This window comes from Topomyia yanbarensis, chromosome 1 (assembly GCF_030247195.1).
Source record: "Topomyia yanbarensis strain Yona2022 chromosome 1, ASM3024719v1, whole genome shotgun sequence".
In the NCBI taxonomy this organism is placed as follows: Eukaryota; Metazoa; Arthropoda; class Insecta; order Diptera; family Culicidae; genus Topomyia; species Topomyia yanbarensis.
Genome location: NC_080670.1, coordinates 40,662,885 through 40,678,751, shown reverse-complemented (window position 1 = coordinate 40,678,751; position 15,867 = coordinate 40,662,885). Strand labels below are relative to the sequence as shown.

The window sequence follows — 15,867 nt, the reverse complement described above, 5'->3', positions numbered from 1 at the left end:
TAAGGGGGACTTTTACTCTTACCTTTTTCAAAAAATCGATTTTTTTCTTTGTTTACTTTCAATCTATATCTATCTGAGAATACGCCACAGAAAGGATTTGGTGAGAATCAAATTCCTTGGCATGTTTCTGAGAACCGAAAATCCATCTCCGGCCGTTTCTGAGATACTAAACGCGGTGCACCACGATGGCGCTCATCTACGGAAAAATCATTGTTTAAAGAATTCACCGGTCCATTGTTGACGGTTTATGTATGTGTGAGCGTCTGCGAACGGTTTCTTGTTTTTTTGGGACGAGAAAATCGTACGGAAGAAAGAATGTGTCATACATGTTGAGAAGCGTATGGGAACGAGATTACGAAATCTGAAGAAAGAAAACAAAGGCATCGGTAGGAAAGGAAAAGTTGACGGACAAATTAATCGGCGAGCTAACAGAATTTTATGGGCTGGCGATTCGGAGACACTCTAACATATGCGAAATGCAATGTGGGCTTCCCTCGAACACTGCTCGTCATCGAACGAAAATCCCCAACACAGCACTGTTTACCCGGTGAGAACAGTTGGTCCAAGTGGCGTCAGGCCGATGCAAAAGGAACTTTAACACTTTCGAACATGACAGGCCTCTTTATATCGTAGAATTATTGAAACCCATCTATGAAAGTCTATCATCTAATGATTTATTAGAAAGATGGTTAAGAACTTACACCCAAAACAACGAGTCTCTGAATAGTGGAATTTGGGCCTTAGCGCCAAAACACTTGCACAAATTCTGGCAGGCAGGTGGTCAATGTTGCGACTTATTTGGCAGTCAGCATCTCCAACCAAGGGGAATTACCTTGGTGACTGAAACTGAAAGATGTGCTACTCGGCTCCACGGTGAACGTTTAACTCGTTCAGAACGCAAAGTGGGTGTCGCGGCAAAACAGGCCCGAGCTCAACAGAGGGAGCAAAATATGGACAACCAAGAACATTTTCGTGATGTGGAAGTGAGCTCTACGGCCTCGGCATACCAGATTAGCCAGTAAGGTACTACCATTGAGTTATACACCGTACTTTATCTTTTAACACATTTTCCCGAAAGTTCAGTCGTGATTCGCTGGTTGGGCCACACCTCTGTCCAACTAACGAATTTGATTCGTTAGTTGGACCGACTGACAGATGTCAAAAACTCTCCAAAGGAGACGTTAGTAGTGTAATTGCATCTATTCACATCTCTAATAATTGTCAGATTGATTGTCAAAGTAAATTTGACATAAGATTTTGACATTCAGATGCTTTTTAGTTGGACAATGGTCCAACTAGTGGAGGTTCAACTAAAAAGCGGTCCAGTTAAAAAATGTCCAACCAGCGAATCACGACTGTAGTGTTTTTTGAGCGGTCAAGTAAGACTTTTCATAGAAGTACTGGTCCGATTTCAATAATTTTTTCTTCAATTGCTCCGAAAACATACCGCTATGATCGCTCAAGAGGGATTTGCAAAATGTCAGTTAGTTCAACTTTTAAAGCCCCTAATAGGCCAAAAAATAATGTAAATTTTTCGCAAATCGTTACATAACTTTTACAAATCATAAAATAAAAAAATCCCTCTCAGGAAAACATAGCCAACGTGACTATGATTATAAAAAAAAATATGAGTTTTCCGATTACAGATTACCCAGCTTACCACAACTTTACTTAAGCGGAACCCACGCAGTTTCAACATCAATGTCATCAATGAAGTTTCAAGGTCGCGAGAGATTTTTCTTTTCGTCTTCAAAAGTAAAATTGAAAAGTCAAAACATGTTTCTTCAAAATAAAAACAAAAGTTTAAAAATCCATTGAATAGATGCCTTACATTTTATTCCCAAAAAGGGCTCAATTTAAGGCCTCGCGAGTAGAAGACACTATCAAGAAAGTGTGACTAACCAGGTTCCATACAACATTCTATTTTAGTAAAAGACTATACTGCAAATACTGAAACAAAAATATATTATTGATGGCATTTAAAACTGGACTCCATAAAAGTGCGATTTTTCTTATTAAAGTGCGCTTTTACATTGAATCGTTTTCATGTATGAGGCGCACTTATTCCTCGTTGGATAATACATAAGTGCGTAATAGACACCAAGACAATTCAATGTAAAAGCGCGCCCGTATAAATAAATACCATTCCAGAAATCTTTGGAACCATTTCCTAACTATTCATATAATACTCACCATATTGGGAATACTACTGATACATTCCACCATTATAATTCAACTATTATACTACCATACTCATTTTAGTTACCATTTCCAATACCTTCCGTGTATCCTATATTGGAGATTTGTACTACATTGTACTTTTGCGCTAGAGGTTAATATTGCTCTGGTGGTTTTTGTCATTTGCATATCTGTTCACGCTGCTCCAAAAACCTGTAGCTTAACATGATCAAAAATCCTCATCTTGCAATATTATGGCGATAGCTTAGTAGGATAAAGCGACAGTCCAGTTAGTCTCAACCCAAGCTCTCATCAGAAGTTTGCGTGTAACAAAATGAAATTTCATCAATCGATAGAATTGAAGTGTGAAAGAGAAGACATTTTTTTCTGCACCAATATTTTATACATCGCTAGATCTAAAATATGCATGTCACCATAATCTGTATAGTTCTTGAATGGTATGTTGTCAAAATGTATATGGAAAATCGCATATATTGGTATGGTGACTGTTCTTAACGACCCGTTGTTTGTATGGTCGAGCATGGAAAAACGACACTGGTTATGTTCGATATTATACCAGGCAATGGTTAATGTATTGTTGAACGAATGGTTTTTCGACGATTGATACAATGGATGGCATATGGTAAACATTTATGCGGGCAGTTCTATAAGCGTTTCCGCACTTTTAGTCGCACTTATTAGGTTTGTTCCAGTACCAGGAGAAACTGGAAGTACTCCGGAACAAACAGGGAGAAAATCGTTCCTGTATTATCTTCTTTTCTTTTTCTTCTTCAGAGAGTGACTTCCGTGTACTGGAACAAACCTATTATATGCGCAATGCGCTATATTGTTCAGAGATGCCAGGTTTGCAGACAAGTCTGCAAATTCGCAGACTTTTAATATAAGCTGCAGATTTTTTCGATGACGCAGATATTTGCAGATTTTCTAGTTTGGTTGCAGATATTTGCAGATTTTTTAGTTTTGTTGCAGATATTTGCAGATTTTTGAATATAAAGGCTTTTGGTTACACTAGCTTTCCTGACATTTTTTGTTCTTCCCAGACATTTAAAATTATTGTTGCAGACATTTGAAAAAAGTACCTGGCATCTCTGATATTGTTGGCGTTTCTTTTTGATTAGTTCGCACTTGACGAAGCGCTCGAGATCATCTCGAAATTGACAATATCTTCGCTCCTAGTATCGACTTTCACATCCAAATCCCTCGCTTGATGACAGCTAGGAGTGTGACATAGTATTGATGTGATACACAACTCCCAAAAACATATGGCATATTACCGCTACGAACACGCCAGTGATGGGAGGTGGAAAACTTCTCGGAAAAACATCAACAAAACCACCCTCTCTGGTCTATATTTTTGTGTGGGACGCACGTATTCGTTTCCAAGTAGTAGTAGTAGTACGCTCAGCTGTCACTGTAAGTACACGTATTTCGGCACGACTCAGCATTATGGACAATTCCAATCAACATTGCAGTTGCAATCCATCCAAACATAGGTCCACGTCCCTCTATTTAGTTGTGGCCATGTATGATTCCAGTGTCAGTCTTTCGCCGTATTTCGATCCCTTCATTTTGGACAGTAGTTCGTTTGTGGTTGTGTTTCGGGGCTAGAACTGCGGAATCGGTCATCCCTTTGTGTGCTGATTGCATTGTATTATAGCCGAATGATTAACGCAGTGCATCCTGGTGTGATATATGTTTGGTAGGCTGAATTTTCAACACGGAACTAATGGATGAGCAATTATTAGAACAAACAAAAATTTAATGTGTGTGATATACAGGGAGTGGATTGTGAAATTGTTTTCTATAATATCGATACCGATGAGTATGCAATATCTTATGAAGTGTTACGAAATGCCAGTAGGATAATAGCCGTTCCTAATTTAACATAAAATCAATATTTTTCTTTGAAAGTAAAAACCTACGGGAAGTTTGTGCAACGGGCTGTGATTTCGACTGCAGTGGGTTTGTGCTAATTCTGTGAAAGTGTGAAAGGAAAATGCCCATGAATAATTGCTCAATAACCGAATCAGTTCCAAGGACATCAAACAACATAAGCGGTTTGCTGCAAAACCGTGCAACGGTAGTAACAGCTGGAGCGGAAGTTATTGTAACCCGGGGAAAGCACCGATAGTGTTGACACGTGCACAAATTGCATACGTTTGTGTATACTAAATACTATCGCCAGCAACATCTAGTTTAGTTCTACGAAATGCGGTAAGTGTGAACTGGTGATTAGGTTTGTCGTGTTAAAGAGTAAAGAAAAGTAAGAAGTTGTAACTAGCAGCAAAATTTGATACGCTTTGATTTACATAGGAGATAGATATTAACATATTTCTAGATTAAATAAGAAATCATATAGGGGAGGCTTGATCCCCGGGGAGACTTGATCCCATCGTTGTAACTCAAAGGTAGTTTTATCTAAACATACATTTCTTTAACACAAAAAAGAAATTTGACATGTGTAACCGAATTTTTACCGATTTAAAAAAAGAATCTCAGATGAAGAAGATTTATTTTCAAAATTTTCAAACATGCAATTGATAAAATCATCCCACTGCATACTATAATAATAACTTTTGTATGTGGGAATTTTACAGGAGAATGTTTTTTTTATTTCGATTATAGAGGTTAAATTAATCTTAAGGTCATTCGCCTCTTCGGGTTAGAAAAATCTCTTATGAAAAATTTCTAACCCTATTGGCGGGGGGGTCGGGAATCGAACTCAGGTGCGCTGCGTACAAATCGATTTACCAACTACGCTACGCCCACCCCCATACAGGAGAATGTCATTTGTATGAATATGTTATGATTGAGCTGATTTTTTGTTCAACTATATTTTTACTAAAATTTGCTGAAATAGATGCTATGGGTCCATTTGATCCCTTCAAATTCGTGGAGATTTGATCCCCTTCGCCATGCTTCATACACACCACTGAAAATAACCAAATTCACGCCAGAACATTTGAAGTCATTGTTGCCATAAAATAATTGCCATAAAAAAAATTGTCAAAAATGAAGGCTTCATCGTACAGAAGCTTAACTGTAATTGTTTACTACAGTATACGTAGCAACCATGCATCCCACATTTGACGTTCCTCATCCACAATAAAAACAGCTTTCAAATAATTGCACGGAGATTTGGTGAATTCGTAAAAAATCTGGTAAGAGATGCGTAATATGTAGTAACAAAAATAACAATGTATAATCACAACAATTTAATCAATACCGTTATCCATTTATAACATTGAATGGGATAAGGTATCTATTTTTGCCCTATTAGGAAGGGTACAACATTATTTCATTATTAATTTTATTATTTGGGCTTTTTTGCTTTGTTATTAAGAGCCAATTATTTTTTATTCCGATTATAGTAGATTTAATCTTAAGGTCCTTCGCCTCTTATTAAGAGCCAATATAATAACAAAATTGTCTTGAGAATGGTGAAAATCTTCTGTTTGAGCGCAGCAAAAACTTTAATCGAGTACCTCAATTATCGCAATACAATTTTAGCCAATGCATTTGAGCAAAGATGACAGACGCTGCTCTAACCAAAGGCTTCAGGGTAGAGTGATAATAAAAAATGGGTAAAAATTGACTTATTACCCAACATGCTCTTTTAAATACGTTTTCAAAAAAGAATCAAGTGTCCCCAAATTAGGGATCGAGCCTCCACTAATCTAAGAATTTTCCATTTTTTGTTGTTTTCCAGAAATGCTCATAGGCCATGTCCAGTATAATATTTCCATGTAATTTTTTTCTGATTATCAGTCATCCCTAGAAACAATATAAAACTACAAAAATACATAGTTTTTTTTATCATTCCACGGAGTTGGATTGAAAAATAAAAAATGGGATCAAGTCTCCTCAGTCTCCCTTATCATTTTAGTGCGAACTGCATGGTCGAAAAATATGTCCACACCAAGCAACCAACATTCGTGCCGCAGCAGATTAACCGACCCTTGTTGCCAGTTAGGGGCATCGATAGGGCGCTGGCTTGCTGCCAGTTGTGTTGGTTTTCACCTAACCACTTGAAACTTAATGGAAATTCAATGGAACATTGATGTTTGTCAATTAACTGATTTTAACAGAAAAATCGCAAATGTATCTAAGCTATTCAATCCACAAGTAATTATTATTGTGAGAAAGTAATGTTGTAATTTTAAAGCACTTTGTACGAAGCAACATGAAAGTTTGATCTGTTGCTAGGGATGCACGCGGTACGCTAATGTTACGATTCCTCTTCGTCTGTGTCTTTCTTCCTTACATTTTGATCATCGTGAGAGGGATCTGGAGTCCAGACTCGATTCACTTTCACATGGATACTGCCAACAGGTTTATACCATTTACGTATATTCTCTACACTCAATTTCACTTGATCACTTGATTTACGCTTTCCACTTGGCCATTTACTCTGGGAAATCCTATGGTGATCTCTTCCACATTCTGTTCGGTACAATACTCCTTCAAAACGTTTGAAGAAAAAAGCCGATCATTTTTCGCTAACGATACACCGTATCCATGGTTATCAACATAAGTATCGAAGGGGATATCGCCTTTTCGCAATATAGTCGACGTAAATGATCAACACTCCTTAAATCTCAAAAAATACGCCCCAAACCGACTAAAACTTGCGGGGCTATTGTACAACACGAACGGGGTTTTAGACAATCGTATTTGTCCCCCATACGCGTCACAAAACTTGTGTATTTTTGGCTGGTAGTGTCCACCGGCACGTGGAAGAAAGAATTCTTTAAGTCGAGAGTATACTATACTGCCGTTCTAAGCATAATTGTCCCATGTATATAGGGATTCCCATAGAACATGGGACAAATATGCTTTTAACGGCAGTATAGTGGTGGTCACTTTAACATTTTTCAATTTATCGCTTTGGTCTGCAATGTTTCGCATTGGGAGTCTCACTATTTGCTCATCTGTCAGTAATCGACACACACCCTTAGCATTCCATTTTTCTTCGGAGCCAGTGCTACCGGGCGCTTGCGTAATCTCTAACGCTTTCGCGCTCAATTCCTATTCTCAGCCACTCATCGAAATTCCCACCAAAACATTCGTAAGCCGCAAACCGTCATAAAGTGAACCGGTTGTCATCGGTTAAGATGACTTTTTGCTTCAACACATCACTTTTTGGATTGTAATTTGCGATTATTTCCTTTATCACTTTAGCGCACGGGGGTCAACCGTTTCTCCCATTCACACGCATTCAGAATCTGCATAATTCCACTCCCTTCCACAGCGTCCGGATTCATTCACTTGCGTCTGATTCCCTTCCACATCCATGTAATTCAAAGCGCTCTACCTATCTGCTCCCACACACACACACATCGGACTCCACCGTACCGCGGGTACTAAAATTAATCGTTGTATGGTGCAACAACGGTTTTTTGATGTTCACGTATACACTTTCACGCAGCAAAATTTATTCGGCACCCAGTATCAAACAGTGTGTGCAACCAGGTTTCATTAAACTTGAATTCCACGCACAGGAATGCTTCGGTGCTCACCACTACCAACGCATTTCGGGCCACGAGATTTTGTGTCACATGTGTTAATAAATACCATTCCACAAAGCTTCGGAACCATTCCCAAACTATTCATATAATACTCATAATATTGGGAATCCTATTGATATATAATTCAACTATTAAATTATTGGCCACGAATCGGACTATAAATAACTTTCGTATGTGTTGGTGACTATACTAACATAAAAAAAATCCCGATAAATAACAGACTCACAAGACAATCATTGACTCACAAGACACCCCCTCAATGACTAAGGCAAAGTGCCACATAACAAGGTGACTACAAAGTAGCGTACATAAGTTTCGCTTGAGCGTGAATAGTCCAAGTGCATCGATCTGCTAGTTGTGCATTTTTGTGTATATCGCAGTTAGTTTTTCTCTTTGCTCAACACCATTTTGTATAAAATCGTGTAAAAATAATATATATTTTTTTGAATGGACGGCGCCGATGGTTGGGTGGTAAGCGTGACCGCCACCCACCCCAGTTGGTCTGGGTTCAATCCCAAGTCGAGGTCGTTGAGATTTTTCAGAGGTGAGAAAAATCTGAGGTCACGCCTTCCTTCGGAAGGGAAGCAAAGCCCGTTGGTCCCCCGGTCCATGAGTTTTGATGAGTCGATATCCAATCCAGATAGTTGGGAGTGGTGTCAGCACTCTCTGGCGTCGCGGTGTTTGGCCTCGTAGCGGAAATAGGCCCGACGGAAAATAAACATAATTGGAAGAAGAAGAAGAAAGTTGAATGAATATCCCGCATAATTTGTGTACTCGTATGCCAACCATTTTATCAAACGTTTAAAAACCATTTCCAATACGGTTCGTTCAACAGTAGAGTAACTATTGCCTGGCACAATTAAATTCCATACTCGACCATACAAACTACGGGTTGTTAAGAACAGTCACCATACCAAAACATGTTCTTTCCATATACATTTTGATATGTCTAGAGAAAATTTTCAATAGGACGTAAGTAACATTGAGAGCCTCTCTTTGTTTACTTTCTCTTTCGTTTATTACGACGTCATTACAACACTTTGCACTATTTTTCCAGTACATATCGAAAGCCGACGGTTTTTGCTAGAATATTATGCAAAGAGTAGAGTAGTAAATGTTGAAATGGCCGAGTAATGAACAGAAGAGAAAGACCCCAAAGAGAATCTCTCATTGTTACTTACGTCCTATTGAAAATTTTCTCTAGATGTATATTTTAAAGTTGCATAAAATATAAGTGGAGAAAAAACTCTACCTTTTTCACATATAATTGATTCTTTCGATTGATGAAGTTTCATTCTGTTACACCCCGAAAGAAAACTTCGTTGACACTAAATGGACTGACGCTTTATCTAATTGAGCTATCGCAGTAATGTTGGAAGATGAGGTTTTTTGATCATGTTAATCTACAGGTTTTTGGAGCAAGGTGAACATATGTTGGGGAAGGTGGGGAGTTGTGAACAGCGGTGCCAGATTTTCAGACGTGCCTGTATTTTACAGACTTTTGATAGTCTCCTACAGACGTAGCCAGAAATCTACTAACTTTTAAGACTAATAGTGTTTAGCAAAATTTCACTGAAAAATGTGTATTCGAATACGAGTGAACTAAAAAATGCCGATTCCACGCAATCTGCCATATCTCAAACACGATGTTGGTTGTTTTAAATTGCTTCAGCCTGTGGATGTATTAAGGAGTCCTTTACCAATATCAGTTCAAATATTGCAAATCGACCAATGTTTATGGGAGTTATGCCACGAAAACAAAACTATGTTCACAACTCCCCACCGTCCCCTACGCATAACAAAGGCCACCAAAGCAATACATATGAGCAGAGCCGTAGCCGTAGCCGTTAGGCTGCAAATGGCATGTATGGAAAACAGGTGATCATCGAATTTAATAACCAGACGCACCTCAACAGCCTTAGCACCACTTAAAAATCGTCTCGTTTAGCTCAATCGGACATATGATCCTAAAATGGATGTCGAACAAGATCGTCGCCAAAGACTCCAAGCTTCCGTATCCGATCTTTTTTCGGATCAAATATAGTCCGCGAAGAAATCTAATATTGCGCAAGACGCAGAAGTATTCAGTTGTGCCAGATATCTCGAAAGTTCGCCTAGATAAGTTCAGAATTGCGATAGTTTTGTAAAGTAAACAAATTACGTTACAAGACTTTCATGAAGAACTAACGCGTTTACATGTCCGCTCACAAAGTTGAGATCGATGGTGTAGTTATCGATTCGAACTTGACTTGCGTGATCTACTGAAGAACGGGATTGTCTGTTTCAATGACCTCTTGCTCCAATGAGCGAAGATTTTGAGTGACAATCGCACTGGACGGGACAAAATCAGGTATCCTTTCAAACTAATGTCGGGTGACCTTTTGCGAAACTGCTTCGCCTCTTCTTCGACAAGGATCATCTGCATGGTTGATTGTTTGTGCCGCACGTCATGCATGCAGTATTCCACTAAATTGCAAGAATTATTTTGTTCTCTCTCTCTCTCTCTCTCTCTCTCTCTCTCTTTTGAAAGGTCGCTAAATATACCGGGAAGAAAAAGTTCTGCCACAAATCCGAAGCAAACAGCACCTGGTCTTAGACAATTCAGAAGAAATAAAGTGTTTCCAACGCTTCCAGGAACATCGAAAATCTCATGTGACTCTCTTGGTAATTTTTATGGTATGGCATGGGTTTACCTTCTCGATGATAATTGATCTAGCTTACTACACGATCTTTGCTACAGCTTTATAAAGGCGGCCTGCTTTACTCCCCTGATCACATTTCCTTTCCCCTTATTCCAAATGAAACTGAGAAAACGAGCAGAAAAAGTTTGCAATAATTTTGGCTATTTTTGTTGAAATTTGAAGTTTTTGTCTTATTCGATGTTTATTCTAGATTAACAGGACCGTACCATAGTCTGCTGGCGCATTTGGTAGAGTCTCAGCTATGCGCCTTTTTGCTGTCTGATTTGACTTTCTTTATCAGTTTCAAACAATAATTTTATGAGTACCTGGGGATGATATTCCTATTCTGACTTATTTATGACTTAACCTCACTTATTTTATAAAGCAAATGAGCTCTGGCATAACGTAGTATACAAATGTCTAAAGAAAGATATTGGAAATGGTAACTAAAATGAGTATGGTATTATAATAGTTGAATTATAATGATGGAATATATCAGAAGTATTCTCAATGTGGTGAGTATTATCTAAATAGTTTGGAAATGGTTCCAAATATTTCTGAAATGGTATTTATTTATACGGGTACCGCGCAAGTCTCGAACTGAATCATATAAATTTCCATAGGAACATACACATTTGGATGATTTTCAGGACTCATTTTATGTGCAATTAACGTTATATGGTCAAAGCTCCGAAAATGGCAACCACAGTCGAAATATTTTTTATAAATTTTTGCGCCAAACTTTTTTTTCCGTATGTATCTGTCCTCTAACATTGAATAATATGAATGGCGAGCCTTAAACAATTTTTAAGTCTGTGATTTATTAAAACTTGTTGCAGCTTCTTGCATAACATCAAAAAGACTAAAAGACCGTAAGGAGATGATAAGGTTAATAAAATCGATATTGTCAACTTATTGCCTGGAACCATATTTTTCCATTGCAGTTTAATTTAAATTTGATGATATTGCTTGAAGATTTGAAATGAAAATGGAATAATGCTTATTTTCAATTGTGATGTAATGAAAAGCAAATAACTGTAACGTGACAGATCGAAAATTTGAAAAAGTTTTTTGGACCACACCAACAGCTTGCATAGAATGTCTAACCTACATTTTTTTCTTTGAGTCTACTTTTTGAAATACTGTCGCGAAAACCTTAAAGTTTTAAATTAGGTTTTATTTTTTGTGTTTCGAATTCATCTTGTCAGTAACTAGCACCATCTGGGTGTCTAGTTAGACGATGTATCTAAACTAGTACCCAAATTAGCACTAGTTAGACATAAAAAAAATCCAAACAGTTCGAACGACACATGTGAACTTTCAAAGCAACTGACTTGTCCCGAGTGATGTTGTCCTATATGGGAATTTAAGATTGCATAATGCCAGGCGTTTGGCTCCCGAGCCAAAACACAAGAGTTCGTTTTCGCTTTCTCGTCAGCAAACCTGAGCTTCTGTATTTGCTTCCCGGGACATCATGATGAATTCGAAACACAAAAAATAAAACTTAATTTAAGTTAGGTTTTGTGCCCTTAATGTACAGAGTGGTTCAGTCCGATTTTCCTATATGGGAATTTAAGATTGCATAAACTTAGTTTTATTCGTTTTTTTCATTTTTTTAAACACAGTTGAACTTATGTAACGTGACAGATATTTTCTGCTGTAAAGCAATTCCATTAGATAACAAAGTAACTGTTCCAACTAACGTGTTAGAAAAGTGTACAAAAAATTTGGTTTCTCAGAAAGAAGTATCAAAAGTATGTCAATTCAAATAACTCGAGCAATGTAAATGGAATGGAATGAAAAAGCATGTATTTTTGTGCAATCCACTCTCAAATGTGCTTTGACAGTTGCTTATTGGTGTTTTCGAAAAGTACTCGCAATCTGGAACACTCATGAAGAGGAAAAAATGAGCTAATGGTTACGCCGAACTTATCCAATTCCACCATGTCGGGCATACAGTATTCACGACGTCCCAGGTGAAAAGATTCAAATTGATCCAGGCAGAAGAATTAATTTTGTGTATCAACCTAAAACACGTAATTGTGTGTGACCGCATAACAATAATTATTCAGCTCGTCAATGTAATTCTAGAGCGCAATGTGAACCAAAGGATACTAAGACCGTTATGCTGATTTGCATTTCTAAACCGGGAATATTCATTTCAATCGATTTAAAATTCAACTTAAAAAAATTCTCTCATTCAGCGATTGCCACGTACTGACCGATATCAGAACGTGAAACTATTTTCAATGCCATTATCAACATGCGCTTGCCCGTCTTATCTAATGGTGTTAGAAAGGCGGCACTATAGCAGGATGCCTGCTCCCATTGTCGGCCCACTGAAAATACCTATGTATTATTATCTAGGCAAAGTCAGTATTCCAGATGTTCCGCCTTTGGCATTTGGATCGATGATTTTATATACGACTATTCCATGGTTCCGAATGTAGAATCATACACTCTTTCTCTTACTCACTATAGGGGAGCATCGACAATAGTGTGACACTTTTTGCCTTGCGTTTTTTAATTGTTTTGTTCAAACTTCGTTTACTTATTCTTGCTATCCTTTCCATAAGGTTTTTTTTAATTTTTCGTTCACACAAATTATTATTCCGAATTATTTCAGCTGTCTAACTGCTGACGGTCGTCCCCTATATATATATTTTTCTTCGGTTGAAGAGTATAGGCTGAACAGAACATTCCTGGGGTAGACCCACGAGCTTGCTGTATTGTCTGTCGTTGCCGATACAATCGCTTTGAATTTACAGCTGTGACTCGAATAGTTAGGTATTAGTCCGCTGCCTGGAAGTGAACTGCACAATTTTCGTTTCCATATTTAAGTACAATCAGTGCTGCTCTTACTTACACTAACAAAAAAATACAGTGGCGTTCAGTGGCGTACAGACCCAGGTTTTCCTTTTCTCAAACAGTGGACTCGTATGAGCGCTTACTGTATTATGTAATCTAAATTCATTATTCACGAAGAAATGGCGTTCTCGGAAAGCCCCAACAAGTGGGTGTTTGCTGCTTCACTATCAATGGGCGGTGAAAATATTTAAAGCGTCATTGGCTGCGGAGCACTAGTCATAAGCACCTAGCGTTATATTGGAGCTTTCTATGTCGATAATATACACATTAAAGTCATAACATCCGTGGACAGGAATGCACTCATGAACATACTCGCCCACATCATCATGTTATAGTTTAATAATATCGCTTCAAGGATAGCGATTCGCTCGGTAATGCGAAAGGTTATACTGTTAGAAAATTAAACAATTGATATTTTAAAGTGAAGCAAAGATTATTCAAGAGAATCACTCCACGCTGTGAATAGAGCATCGTATGAAACTGTTTAACCTCACTTTTATGACAGTTCAGAAAGCTTGTTTACATTGACCCGGTACGAGCAACTTGATTTCGAGTCGACGAAATTAATATACGTTATACGAAGAAAAAAGATTCATAGGTTCATTACCAATAGACGAATTGCGCGCCAAATCGTATTCAGAGTTGGCAGCACCCTCTCAGATTCTAATGAAACTTTCTGTACATGAAGACTTTGTCACAAAAAGCCACTTTGCACATTTTGTTTTTCCAAAAATGATCTAGACTGTCTTTTGAAAAGGGCCAAACTTTTTTACCAATTTTTTTCATATGGCTACAGTCTAAAAATGACAAATCCTACAAAAAATATTGTAGGAGTGGTTTTCACAAAATTAGTCAAATTTTCGAATAAAAATATTGAAAAAATTCTTCATTGACTTCTACACTGAAAAAATCGATTATAAAAATTTAAAGTCGATTTACAAAAAAAACCATTTTTGATTTAGATGAAATTTTGTTCCAAGATAGATAATTATGTTCCCTACCTACCGTCAAAATTTCAAGTTGGGCACTTTCAAGAAAAAAAATTATTCGAAAAAAACTTTTCCTTGTCCAAACTGAATTTTTTTTCTTCAGTGTAATTTTATCGAAAACTAAACCAATGAAAGTCAAAATCATCTCAGAATCCTTTTTGCCTGAGATATGCAAAAAGTATCAGTAACGAATTTGGTATATATTCATAACAAACTTGAATGAAGATTGGAAAACTGGAAGACTTGAAGACTGCAGTTCATTTGTTCCTCTCAAAGCTGATAATTTTTATGAAACAATTGACAAACTTTTCTAAACTTTATTTTATGTCTGATGGAGCAGCTGCACTACACAAAAATAAGAAAAACTTGTGTAGATTCCAGTCAATGTATGAGTTAAGCGTAGAATGGCATTTCGTTGCAGCATCCCATGAAAAAGGACCCTGTGAAGCTATTGTTGGCACTCTCAAGCGAAGGGCAAAAGAGCCAGTCTTTTTTTCAATATTTTTATTAGAAAATTTGACTAATTTTGTGAAAACCACTCCTACAACATTTTTTTTGTAGGTTTTGTCATTTTTAGACTATAGCCATTTGAAAAAAAAATGGTAAAAAAAAGTTTGGCCCTTTTCAAAAAACAGTCTAGATCATTTTTGGAAAAACAAAGTATGCAAAGTGGCTTTTTGTGACAAAGTTCTCATGTACAGAAAATTTCATTAAAATCTGAGAGGGTGCTGCCAACATTTGTTCGAGTTGGCGCGAAATTCGTCAATAAGGATCAATTTGTCAATTTGATTCATAGGTTCTGTACCAATGAGGATAACATTTGTTTATTGTTTCAATGAAAAGATTTGTCGTACACTTTCTTAATATTTATTTTATTGAAATTAAAATAAAATGATTGGTATTAAAAATATGTTTATTGAAGATAAAAGTTCATTGTTGTTTTAATGAAGAAATATTTTCAGTTTGTCGGTTGAAGCAATAAACAATAAATGAATACATTCAGTAATACATTTTTTTGGCTCACATATTCTAAATTTGTCTGCATATATAATAAAAAAGTGTTTACAATATGGGAAGAGAATAATAAAAGCGAATTAAACTCAATTGGTGTATTTTCTAATATTTTCATGACTTTATAGGCTCAAATTTTATGCACCACGCTAGTCATTTTTTCAAAAAGCTGTCAAAATCCATTTTTCGGCCAAATACCCCATAATCTTGTGATTAGTATTTACTATTAAGTCCCGCCTCGTCCCACTGTGCAATGCAATGCAGCGACACGAGACCTCTATAAGTTGAAATCTCTTAACCAGACGTCTTAGCGGAGTTATCAGTTGAGCGCAGTAAGCCTTCCCAGGCGCGACAGCATGCTGACCGGAGAAAAAAATCTCATTCTTATTTTTATAACCTTTCTCGCGAGAGAACCAAGTGCAAAGTAAAGAGAATATTTAATAACAATAATTTTGCTATAATGTTGTACAATATTACAACGTTATTACATAGCCTTTGATGTCGAGTATCAACAAGCTGAGACTCTTCACTAAGTTCGCGAGAGCATGTTAGATTTTTGATCCTGTCTGTGTATAAATAAAAACGCATGAC

At 37.2% G+C, this 15,867-nt stretch overlaps 1 protein-coding gene across 2 annotated transcripts in view; it reads left to right on the top strand.

Annotated features, from left to right (window-relative positions):
• The first annotated feature begins 3,508 nt into the window (after positions 1-3,508).
• LOC131677439 (sialin) overlaps positions 3,509-15,867 on the top strand; it is a 55,659-nt gene continuing 43,300 nt past the window's right edge. The window contains exon 1 of one of the 2 annotated variants that reach the window (XM_058957270.1): positions 3,509-4,413. The gene's annotated coding sequence lies outside the window, so the exon portion shown is untranslated. The remainder of the gene's footprint in view (positions 4,414-15,867) is intronic. The other variant, XM_058957267.1, reaches the window with a different exon arrangement.